Source organism: Cornus florida, unplaced genomic scaffold, assembly GCF_030987335.1.
Source record: "Cornus florida cultivar Cherokee Brave unplaced genomic scaffold, ASM3098733v1 CherokeeBrave_3.0.0_Hap2_Chr02, whole genome shotgun sequence".
Taxonomy (NCBI): Eukaryota; Viridiplantae; Streptophyta; class Magnoliopsida; order Cornales; family Cornaceae; genus Cornus; species Cornus florida.
The window spans coordinates 108,151,733-108,163,366 of NW_026775572.1; the positions used below are offsets into that span (position 1 = coordinate 108,151,733).

Consider the following 11,634-nt stretch of genomic DNA (forward strand, 5'->3'; position numbering starts at 1 on the left):
AGTGAAGAACCTTACAAGCATTTGGATGAGTTTCTTGAAGTATGTTCCACCGTGAGATACACGGACATGCCAGAAGAGGCCTTAAGGCTTAAAATTTTTCCATTCACCCTTAAAGATAAGGCAAAATATTGATTTAACAATCTTAGACCTTTTTTTTAATAACTTCTTAGGTAGAAATGCAAAAAGAGTTCTTGAAAAAGTATTATCCAGTTTCTAAGACCAATGCTATGAGAACCTCAATTAGAGAGTTTTCACACGAGGATGGGGAAACATTCCATGAGGTATGGGAAAGATTCAATGAATTGCTTAGGAAGTGTCCACATCATGACATACCCAAATGACAATTAGTTCAATATTTCTTTGAGAGCTTATCGAACAATTATAAGGGCATGGTTGGTGCTTCCATGGGTGGCTATTATATTGATAGGCATGAGGATGACGTGTGGCGTCTTTATGAGAGCATGAGTGAAAATTCCTTGCATCGAACTTTATCTTCTAAGAATGGTAGGAATTCAAGCAGAAGGAAGAGTGTTGGCTTACATCAAGTTGACCATTCTAATGAAATAGTCGCCGGGTTGAAATCCTTATCTCAAAGGTTTGATCTATTCTTGATTAACCAAACCTCGGCAAATCAAGTATCCTTTGTCCCTAACCATTCCCATCATGCATCCAATAAGACATGTATAACTTGTTCAAGTGTTTTACATTCTACTTCCAATTGTCCCCATGGACATGTGCAAAATGGGCATCATGAACAAGTCAATGCAACTTTTGTTAATCAAGGGAACAATCCTTATGGCAATCATTATAATCATAGTTAGAGGAATTGATAAGCGCCGAATATTGCATATTCAAGCACCTTTAGCTGCATTAGTTAAATCCATCTTTTGATTATTCTTTGTAAATTATCTTTATTTGCATGCTTTTATTTATTTTCAGGTTCATTGGCCAAAAAGGAGCAAAAATGGTGTTTTATCAAATCTTCGAATAGCAATGTGCTCAAGGCTAAGTTCTGGCAGCAGCGGAATCTGACTTTGCTTGCCATTTTTGACCGATCAAACTCGAGAACTGGATTTCCATTTAAACATGACATATTTAGAGCTTCGATTTAACTTTCAAAATCTTTAAACGGTTCATCATTTAGAGTTTGGAGCAAAAAGTTATGGCTGTTCTACCAAAGTTGTGCAAAGCAGGTTAAGAGGAAGGAGCTCACTGGACCAACTTCGAGCACTCGAAGTCCTTAGTTCGAGTGCTCGAAGTGCTAGTTCGAGCGCTCGAAGTCCTTAGTTTGAGCGCTCGAACTCCGGGCAGTTTCCTCTCCGAGAACCATCACTTAGCCCACTTGCACCTTGTTTCTCTCATCTCTGATTTCCATCTTTATGGGTTGGTTGAAGATGTCTTTTGGTGGGTTTCTGTGCCTTGTTTGGTGGAGGGAGATGTTTATACAAAGGAGGGGAACCACACAAACAAGATATCTCATCTTTGCAAGATTTTTGGAGAGAGAAAGAGGAGAAAAAGATAGAGTTCTTGAGGCAAAAGGAAGGGAGCTCGAAAATGGAGGTTGCAACCAAGCTTCTTCCTTCTTCTAAAGCTTCCATGGGTAACTAATCCTCCATCTAGGGAGGTGATGAAGCCCCTCCATTGTAAGCATGTCCTAGTATAGTTCTATTTTGGGGATTGCAATGTATAATCTTTGGTCTTTTCATGGTCTAGAGTATCTTGCCTCTTGTAATGGATCTTCATGTATTTAAATGATTAATGTTGAGTCAATTATCTATCTTTGATAGTTTATTCTTTTAATCATGTTGCTTGCACTCTCATAGTGACAATGGTAGTGAGATCATGGAATTGTTTTAATGGCATGGAGTTGGAGGACTTTGATAGATCATTGCTTAGGTGAAACCTTTGATGATTTATGCTTATTTCTTACCTTCATGTGCTTCATCATTTTATCTAGGGCTTGATAGTTTTTCATTCAAGTGAATGTGGTTAAGCTACACCTTAGTTAGGTAGTCTAAACATGTTAACCTTTGATGGATTGTGCTTGTTTCAGATTTAATGAATTTCTTGAGGATATTATAGCAACCAAGTGTGCTATGTATCATGACCATATATATATATTGTTTTCTCCCAATTTAGCTCTAATCTAGCATGTGTATAGGGATGGAGGCGGATTCACTTCCCTAGTCCTCTTTACTTGTATTTCATCTCCCTTCAACTCTTGCAAACTTTTACTTTATGCACTTTAATTTCATAGCTTAAGTGACAACCAACAAATCCTCTATGAACACCTCTATCATTCTAAAAAGACTCTAGACACTTAGGTTGCCATAGATTAGCGCAATCCCAGTGGTTCGACTTACCCGCCAATAGCCCTATTTTACAATGATTCGAGCTATTGCGAAGGTTGATTTATAATTGTAATCGACTCAACTGATCAATTTTTGGCACCATTGCCGGGGACTGGAAACGGTTCAGCAACCGAAGTTTTAGGGTTAATTTTAGTTTGATTGTTAATATTTTGTTTTGTGAATATTTCCTTGTGTGGTTTTGACCATCTTTGTGTTTTAAGTGTTTGTGAGATTCTAGGAACTCGGGGCTCACTAAGGGAACGCTAGCAAATTTGTAAGTCTAGGGAACTCCAGGTAAGTTTTTTGACCTTCTAGTTTCGAATTTGTAATATATTGTGCATGTGTTAACCCTAGTAATAATTTAGTTTTAAAGCCATGGTTGAGGCTCTTATCTTGTTTAAATTTCGTGTACAAGCATCGGTCCTTGTCGTGGCCATTTAAATTCTGTCTTGCTAATTGAGGAGAATGGGAACATCGTATGTGGAGTTGGGAATGATGAATAGTAGCATTGATAGCATTATATATTGTTGATGTTTGGCCATAGATCGTTCTCCCTACCAACTCTTGACTCGCCAGTTGACATAAATTCACTTGAAAGAACGCTTAGACGAAACCTTAGGGAATCTTCTAGCGTAAGAGAGCTTGAAACTAAATTTAACACAATGGCTGAAAATGTAGGAGATGCCCGAAATGAGGGAATTAGGGCCGAAATTCCAAATGAAGAGCCAATGACTCTCAGGGACCATTTCATCCCAACTACATATGCTTCACCTTCATGCATAGTGATGCCAAACATTGATGCGGCTCAATATGAGATCAAATCAAGTACCATTCAAATGCTTCCATCTTTCCATGGCCTTGATAATGAAGATCCGTATAAGCATTATGATGAATTCCTTGAAATCTGTTCGACCATCCGGTTGAGAGGTTTTTCTGAGAATGCACTCCATCTGCATCTTTTTCCATTTTCTTTAAAAGATAAGGCAAACTATTGGTTAAACTCACTCACTCCAAATTCTATCACTTCTTGGGCTCAATTACAGCAAGAATTCCTTAAGAAGTATTATCCGGTGAGTAAAACCAACCAAATGAGGCGTTCCATTCTTAGCTTTTCTCAAATGGATGGAGAACAACTCTACGAGACTTGGGAAAGGCTACAAGACCTTCTTAGAAAATGTTCACATCATTTGATTCCAAAATGGCAATTAGTGCAAGCTTTCTATGCTGGCTTAACCGAACCCCATAGATTCATGGTCGACTCTTCTTGTGGCGGGATGTTCATGTCCAAGAATGCAGATGAGGCTTGGACCCTACTAGATAATTTAAGCGAAAACTCACTTCAACATAATTCTCGTAGGGCTCCGACCTTAACCAATGCAAAGAACACCAACCCGTGTCAACTAAAATCAATAAGGGAGGAATCATCCCAAGTGGATGCCATAGCTCATAAATTCTATCAATTGATGGCACCACATCTCTCTCCTTCATTATCTCAAAATCGGCTAGTTCGGTATGCTCATCATGTACTAGTCCATTCCATCTCACGGAAGATTGTCCCACACCGGAGCAATATTCCAATCCAAATGAAGAACAAGCTCATGCCATGTTCTCAAGATTCGGGAATAATCCCTATTCCAATACCTACAATCCGGGATGGCAAGATCACCCTAATTTTTCGTGGCGACAACAAGCCCCACAAAACTCCCAATTCCAAAATCAAGGGCATCAAAATCAGCCCCCTCCTCAATTTCAAAATAGGCAATTTCCAGCCTCCTCAAGCTACCATCCTCTGTATAATCCAAATGTCTCTAATCAACCTCCGGTCTACCCAACTGATGAAATTGTGGCTGTAAACAAGCAAATGATGGAGTCATTAAACAAGCAAATCAAGGACTCCAACAAGCAACTCTTAGCATCTTTGCAACCTACTCTCCAAATGGTTCATTCTCATACTCAATCCATAGCTAAGCTCGAAAATCAAGTGGGCCAAATAGCTAACTCTGTGAACCAATTGCTTCAAAAGGACAAGGGTAAGCTTCCTGCTCAACCACTTGAAAATCCTAGAGGGATGCATGCGATTGATGAAACCCTTCCATCGAGTGGGCCGAGTCATGAGCATGTTCAAGCGATTACCACCCTTAGGAGTGGTAGAGCGGTTGACAACAAGGTTGGTGGAGACAAAAAAGGAGAAGAACCTCCTTTGAGAAATCCAAATTCAAGCTCTTCCAATCAAACTCCAAGCTCTTCTTGTCCAAATACCATTCACGGAAATTCCACACATGTTAACCCAAATGTGGAAACTTCTTATGAGCCAAAAGCTCCATTTCCGCAACGTTTTCAAGAGTCAACACACATTGGGAACAAGAATTGTAAAATTCAAGACATGTGGGAAGTTTTCAAGCAAGTGAAGATCAACTTGCCCCTCTTGGATGCTATCAAGCAAATTCCTCCCTATGCGAAATTTCTTAAAGACTTGTGTACTCAAAAGCGCACTTCTAAAAGTCATTTACCAAAGAAAGTGAGGTTAACTGAAAATGTTAGTGCTATCATTCAGCATAGCACTCCTCCAAAGTATAAGGATCCGGGTGCCCCCACAATCTCTTGTGTCATTGGTGACAACAAAATCGAGAGGGCCCTCCTTGACTTAGGAGCTAGTGTGAATTTAATTCCATACTCAGTTTACTTACAGCTTGGCCTAGGAGATTTAAAGCCGACTTCCGTCGTTTTGCAACTTGCCGATAGATCGGTCAAGCATCCACGAGGCATTCTTGAGGATGTTATCATCCAAGTGGACAAATTCTACTTCCCGGTAGACTTTGTGGTTCTTGACACGGAACCGGTCCACGATCCAAAAAAGTATATTCCAGTGATCCTTGGTAGGCCATTCTTAGCTACGGCTAATGCATCAATTAATTGCCGAACCGGGGTGATGGACATTGCTTTTGGAAACATGCAAGTCAAACTCCATATCTTTTATGCAACTCAATATCCTTCCAATGAGGATGATTGTTTTCTTGTTGATGTCATTGATGAAGTGGTTGAAGAATCTCTCCCCTTCATTCTAAGCAAGGACCCCCTTGAGACTTGCATGTCTCATTTCAACTTCTTAAACTTTGATATTGGCCAATCCATCCAAGAAGTTAATTCTCTGCTAGATGTCGACGCTATCATGGATTTTCCCCCTTGGAAAATTCCAAGAGAGCCGCTTCCTCAGCTTTCCACTACTCCTCTGGTTCCGTTTTTGAAATCTCCACCGCTACTTGAGCTTAAGCCGCTCCCGGCCTATCTCAAGTATGTATTCCTTGGTTCAAATCAAACTCTCCCGGTCATCATTGCATCGGATCTTCTAAAGGACCAAGAAACTAACCTTTTAGCGGTGCTACAAGAGCACAAAGAAGCTATTGGTTGGGCAGTGGCTGACTTGAAGGGAATTGACCCCTCCATCTGTATGCACCGCATTCATATGGAGGATGATGCAAAGCCTACTAGAGAGGTTCAACGCCGGTTAAATCCTAACATGAAGGAAGTAGTAATGAAGGAAGTAATAAAATTGTTAGATGCAGGAATCATCTACCCCATCTCTGATAGCAAGTGGGTAAGCCCCACACAAATTGTTCCCAAGAAATCCAGTCTCACCGTTGTTGAAAATTCAGCGGGTGAGCTCATGCAATAACGAACCACCACCGGGTGGCGTGTGTGTATTAATTACCCAAAGCTCAACTCGTCAACTAGGAAAGATCATTTTCCATTGCCATTTATTGATCAAATCCTAGAAAGGCTAGCCGGCCAAAGTTACTATTGTTTTCTCGACGGTTATTCCGGCTATAACCAAGTGGCAATCGCCCCTCAAGATCAAGAGAAAACAACCTTCACATGTCCCTTTAGAACTTTTGCATATCAACGCATGCCTTTTGGACTATGCAATGCTCCTGCAACGTTTCAAAGATGTATGATGTCCATATTTTCCAATATGGTTGAAAAATTCTTGGAAGTTTTCATGGACGATTTTTCTGTCTTTGGCTCCTCCTTTGATTCTTGTCTCAACAACTTATCTCTTGTACTTCAAAGATGTAAGGAAACAAATCTAATTCTAAGCTGGGAGAAAAGCCATTTCATGGTCCAAGAAGGCATTGTTCTAGGTCATGTCATCTCTAAACGGGGAATCGAGGTGGACAAGGCAAAAGTTGAGTTAATTTCTAATCTTCCTCCTCCGAATTCCGTCCGTCAAATCCGTTCTTTTCTTGGCCATGCTGGTTTTTATCGCCGCTTCATCAAAGACTTTAGCAAAGTCTCAAGGCCCTTGTACAATCTCTTAGCCAAGGATGTTCCATTCAATTTTGATGAAGCTTGTATGGAAGCTTTCATTAAACTTCGCACTTTCCTCTCATCTGCCCCAATAATGAAACCGCCTAATTGGTCTCTTCCTTTTGAGATCATGTGTGATGCATCCGACTATGCATTAGGCGCGGTTTTGGGCCAACGTATGGACAAGCTCCCATACGTCATTTACTACGCTAGTCGAACTCTCTCTGATGCTCAATTAAATTACACAACTACTGAAAAAGAGTTGCTAGCTGTAGTTTATGCCTTGGACAAATTTCGCTCCTATCTTCTAGGTTCCAAGGTCATAGTTTTCTTGGATCATGCCGCCCTTCGGCATTTGCTATCAAAAAAAGAGACCAAACCCCGCTTGATTCGATGGATACTCTTACTTCAAGAGTTCGACATTGAAATTCGGGATAAAAAAGGGGCAGACAATGTTGTCGCCGATCATCTCTCTCGCTTACTCATTGAAAAATCGTCCGATTTCGCTGTTGTCCGTGATTCTTTTCCGGATGAGCAACTCTTCCAGATTTCCCATGCAAATCTTCCATGGTTTGCGGATATTGTTAACTACCTTGCGGTAGGTAAAATTCCAACTCATTGGTCCAAACAAGAGAAGGACCGGTTCTTTTCCCAAGTCAAGCATTTCTTTTGGGAAGATCCGGAGCTATTCAAATACTGCCCGGACCAAATCATCCGACGATGTATTCCCGAAGTTGAGACTACAAGCATTCTCAATTTCTCTCATACTCTTGCTTGTGGAGGCCATTTCAGTGCCAAAAAGACCGCTCACAAAGTTCTTCAAAGCGGATTCTATTGGCCCTCCTTGTTCCAAGATGCATACAATTTCTGTAAATCATGTGAAAGATGCCAAAGGCTCGGATCCATGTCCCAAAGAGACATGATGCCCCTCAATTCCATATTAATAATTAAAATTTTTGATGTGTGGGGAATCGACTTCATGGGACCATTTCCATCTTCTTATGGCTACGAGTACATCCTTGTAGCGGTGGATTATGTTTCCAAATGGGTGGAAGCCGCGGCCACCAAAACCAGTGATCATAAAGTTATGATCGAGTTCATTCAATCTAACATCTTTAGTTGTTTTGGTACGCCCCGAGCAATCATCAGCGATGGCGGATCACATTTCAGAAATCGTTATCTTAAATCCGTCCTTTCTAAGTATTCCGTCATCCATAAGGTTGCTACACCTTACCATCCTCAAACGAGTGATCAAGTAAAGGTGTCTAACCAGCAGATAAAGCACATTTTGGAAAAAATGGTTCGACCGGACCGCAAGGATTGGTCACTAAGACTAGACGATGCACTTTGGGCTTACCGGACAGCTTATAAGACACCCATTGGCATGTCGCCATATCGACTTATCTTTGGCAAAGCGTGTCATCTTCCAGTAGAATTAGAGCACCGTTCTTTTTGGGCCATAAAAAGGCTAAATTTTGATCTCAAACAGGCTGGCTTTAATCGTGCTTTGCAACTGAATGAACTTGAGGAAATCCGAAATGATGCATACGAAAATGCCAAAATCTATAAGGCAAAGACTAAAGCTTTTCATGACAAGCACATTGTTAGCAAGTCTTTCGCCCCGGGACAAAAGGTTTGGCTTTTCAATTCCCGCTTGAAACTCTTTCCCGGTAAACTCTGGTCAAGATGGGATGGTCCATACATCGTCACTACTGTCTTCCCTCATGGAGCAATCGAACTCCAAGATCCGGTAAGAGGATCACTCTTTAAAGTTAATGGCCAACGGCTTAAGCCTTGCATTGACAGCATAGTCCCAACCCAAAAAATTGAGGAAGTCCTCTTGACAGACCCAATTTATGAGGATTGATGCCTGTTCTAGCTTCGTCTAGCTATTGACTTTAAATTTAGCATAGCAAAAGAAGCAATTCTTTCTATTTCCAGACTTCTCTACATTTTCATTGCCTGGGCTTTGAAATTTTCTGGGAAATTGATAAGGAATGCCAAAATTTAACCTTTTCTGGAATTATCTTAAATTGTGCCCAGCAATTCAAATTGATTCTCTTAGGCCTTCTACAACCCTTGTTTTCGTACTTGGAAATTTTCAGCTCCATCCGGCAATTTTATTGGATCGTTGGAATGCTTCACATGTGTATGACCTCTATTTTTTTTTTAATGCATTATTGGAAAATTTTCTCCAAATTCCATTCATGCATTGAAGAGATGTTGGCTAATTGGCAATTTCAGTCATTTCACCCAAGCTTTGCTCACCGGTCAAATTTCGAGCACTCAAAGTCCAACCTTCGAGCACTTGAAACTTTCATTTTTCAGTGAAGAGCCTACTGTCTGAAGTTCGAGCGCTCGAAGTGCACACTTCGAGCGCTCGAAAGTCCATCGAAGCTCACTGCCTCAACTTCGAGCGCTCGAAGTGCACACTTCGAGCGCTCGAAACTCACTGCCTCAAGTTCGAGCGCTCGAAGGCCTAACTTCGAGCGCTCGAACCCCCCTTCCCCAGTTTTTAAATCTGCTCTCTCTTTCTCTCCCGCGTCTTTCTAACTCCCTAACCCGCGACCTCCTCCCTCCATTTCCACCTTTTCTCTCTCCCATTACTTCTCTCCTACCTCCCCCATCTCCTCCATCACCCACAACCTCCACCTTTCCACCTTCCTCTCTTCCTCCATTAACTCCTACCCACATTCCACTCCCTCCATCACCCACAACCTCCACCTTTCCACCTTCCTCTCTTCCTCCATTAACTCCTACCCACATCCCACTCCTCTCCTTCTTCTCCATCCATCCCTTTATATATGACCATCATCCCCATTATTCCTCCTCATTCCACCGGTGCCTTTCTCTACTCTTCTTCCAAGGTATATCTCTTCCCTCTTTCTCTTTAATCTTTGTCGTTTTCTTATTACATTTGAGGAGTATGGGAATCAAATCTTTAGAGTTTAATTGTGCTTGTTGCTATGCTCTATCATAGAGAGCATTGTGTCTGAATTTTTTGGGTTTCTTCATAGATTCCTCTCCTTCTCACATCCTTTCTTTCTTTATGCATACCAGGTGTTCGCTAAAATTCCCCAACCAAGTTCGCCTCTCCATATGTCTCGTGTAGGCCCTTACCGTCATCCTAGACCCTCTGAGGATGTTCCCGTCGTTCCTTATGAACAGCCCCGAGCCCCTTGGCTCGACAAAGAGCTCAATTATGAGCTTCTCTTCCCGCTCACGGGTGTCTTTGAAACTCATCCCACCACTTCATGGGCTGTCGCAGAGCTAGTTAACCGGCATCTTTAACACATTTGCCAACCTGTTTCCAAGGTCACCTACCCCCGTGTGGTGCGGCTCTTCTTCCAGAATCTTAATTGCCCTGAAGAGCCGCCGGTCACTCTCACCACATCCATTGATGGCATCCCTTTTTCCTTCACTCTTGCGGACATGGTGGTAGTCTCTAGCTGTCCTCTGGAGTGCCCCGATGATATTGTCAATCGTGAGAATCTCCCTTTATATAAGGAGCCGGATACTTTAACTGTAGAGCAGGTTGTCGCTGCCATTTGCAATGTGGATGACCCTCATTGCCCTCGGAGCTTTACCCTCAAATCCACCCATCCGGAGCGAGTTTGGTTTCTTGACTCCATTCTCAAGCATAATGTTTACCCTTTGGCGCACAGCACCGAGCACCGAGGCCTGATGTTGCAAGCCTTGTATGCCATGGACCAAGGCAAATGGTTCTCTGTCCTAGAACTCATTTGGGACACATTTATGCGGTTTTGGGATGAGTGTATCAACGCACGGCAGCAGCGTCTTAAAAATCGGCCTTTGCCATTACCGTTCTTCGTTATCAAGCTCTTGAAGTACAAAGGCTTCATGGTTCCTCCTCATGAACCAAGGGGCAAAAAGATTCAAACTTTTACTCTCCGCCGGTGGACCAATGTCCTAAGCCATTCTCGGAACCCTCGGCTCGCTGCTCCTCCTTTGCCCCACTCTCCATCTCCTCCTTTTTCTGAGGATGACCCCATGGCGGAGGACGCTGTAAGGGACGAGCCTCCTGTTGATCTTCCACCCAACCAAGCCTTCTTCCGGGCTAGTCTTGCCCGTCTTCATGAGCGGATGGATCGTTTTGAGCTTTCTTTAGCCGACTACACTCGGACTGTGCGGGAGGACTACTTCCGTGCCGAAGAAGACCGTCGCCTTGCTGCCGACGACCGCCGTGTTGCGGTGGAGGACCGTCGTATGGCACAGGAGGACCGGCATGAGACTCAATCCCTCCTCAATGCCATCCTCACCCGTTTTCCCCCGGCCCCGTAGATAGCTGCCAGTGTTGGACTTTTTCATTTTGTTTCGTAATTGTGTTTTTCTTTACCTTTTCAACTTTAGGATTGTGCTATGCACAAGTTGCTTTGGTTCAACATGTTTGCCTCTCAGTTCCTTTTGTAATCATGTTTTTATGAATAAAGATCCTTTAGCATTTCTGTTATCTTCTTTTTCGCCATTTTCTGTGCATATTTTACTGTTTGTTACTATTTTTGTCGTTGTTCTGCTTTTTCTTCATGTCCTCTTACAGGTAGCCTATTTCAAGTTTGGGGGACGCATTTTGCGCTTTTTATTTATAGCTGGAAACCTTGGCCTTCGTCGCTCCACTGGGTATTTTTGTTCCTTTTATCCCCTTTGCCCTTTTCTTTTTTTCCATCTTTGTCTCCCACATTGAGGACAATGTGTCCTTCCAGTTTGGGGGTGCAACTTGCATTGTTGGTTTACATTGTTGGTTCCATATTTTTGCTAAGCAATGACAGTATAATTTGAAACTGGGCAGAGATAAAGCATATGTTGAATACCGTGGATATGAAAGCAATTGTGAATTTTTGAAAATAAAGAAAAAATGTGATTTTAAAATGATCATGTGGATTCAAATTAGTCTGTATAAATGTCTCCATTAGATTCTCATTGGATTTTCCACTCTTTTATGCTTCACAATGCACAGATG

The 11,634-nt window shown here is 42.1% G+C and overlaps 1 pseudogene; it reads right to left on the minus strand.

Moving 5' to 3' along the window:
* Nucleotides 1-232: 232 nt before the first annotated feature.
* On the minus strand, nucleotides 233-331 carry LOC132297743 (small nucleolar RNA R71; annotated as a pseudogene).
* Between the last annotated feature and the right edge of the window lie 11,303 nt (nucleotides 332-11,634).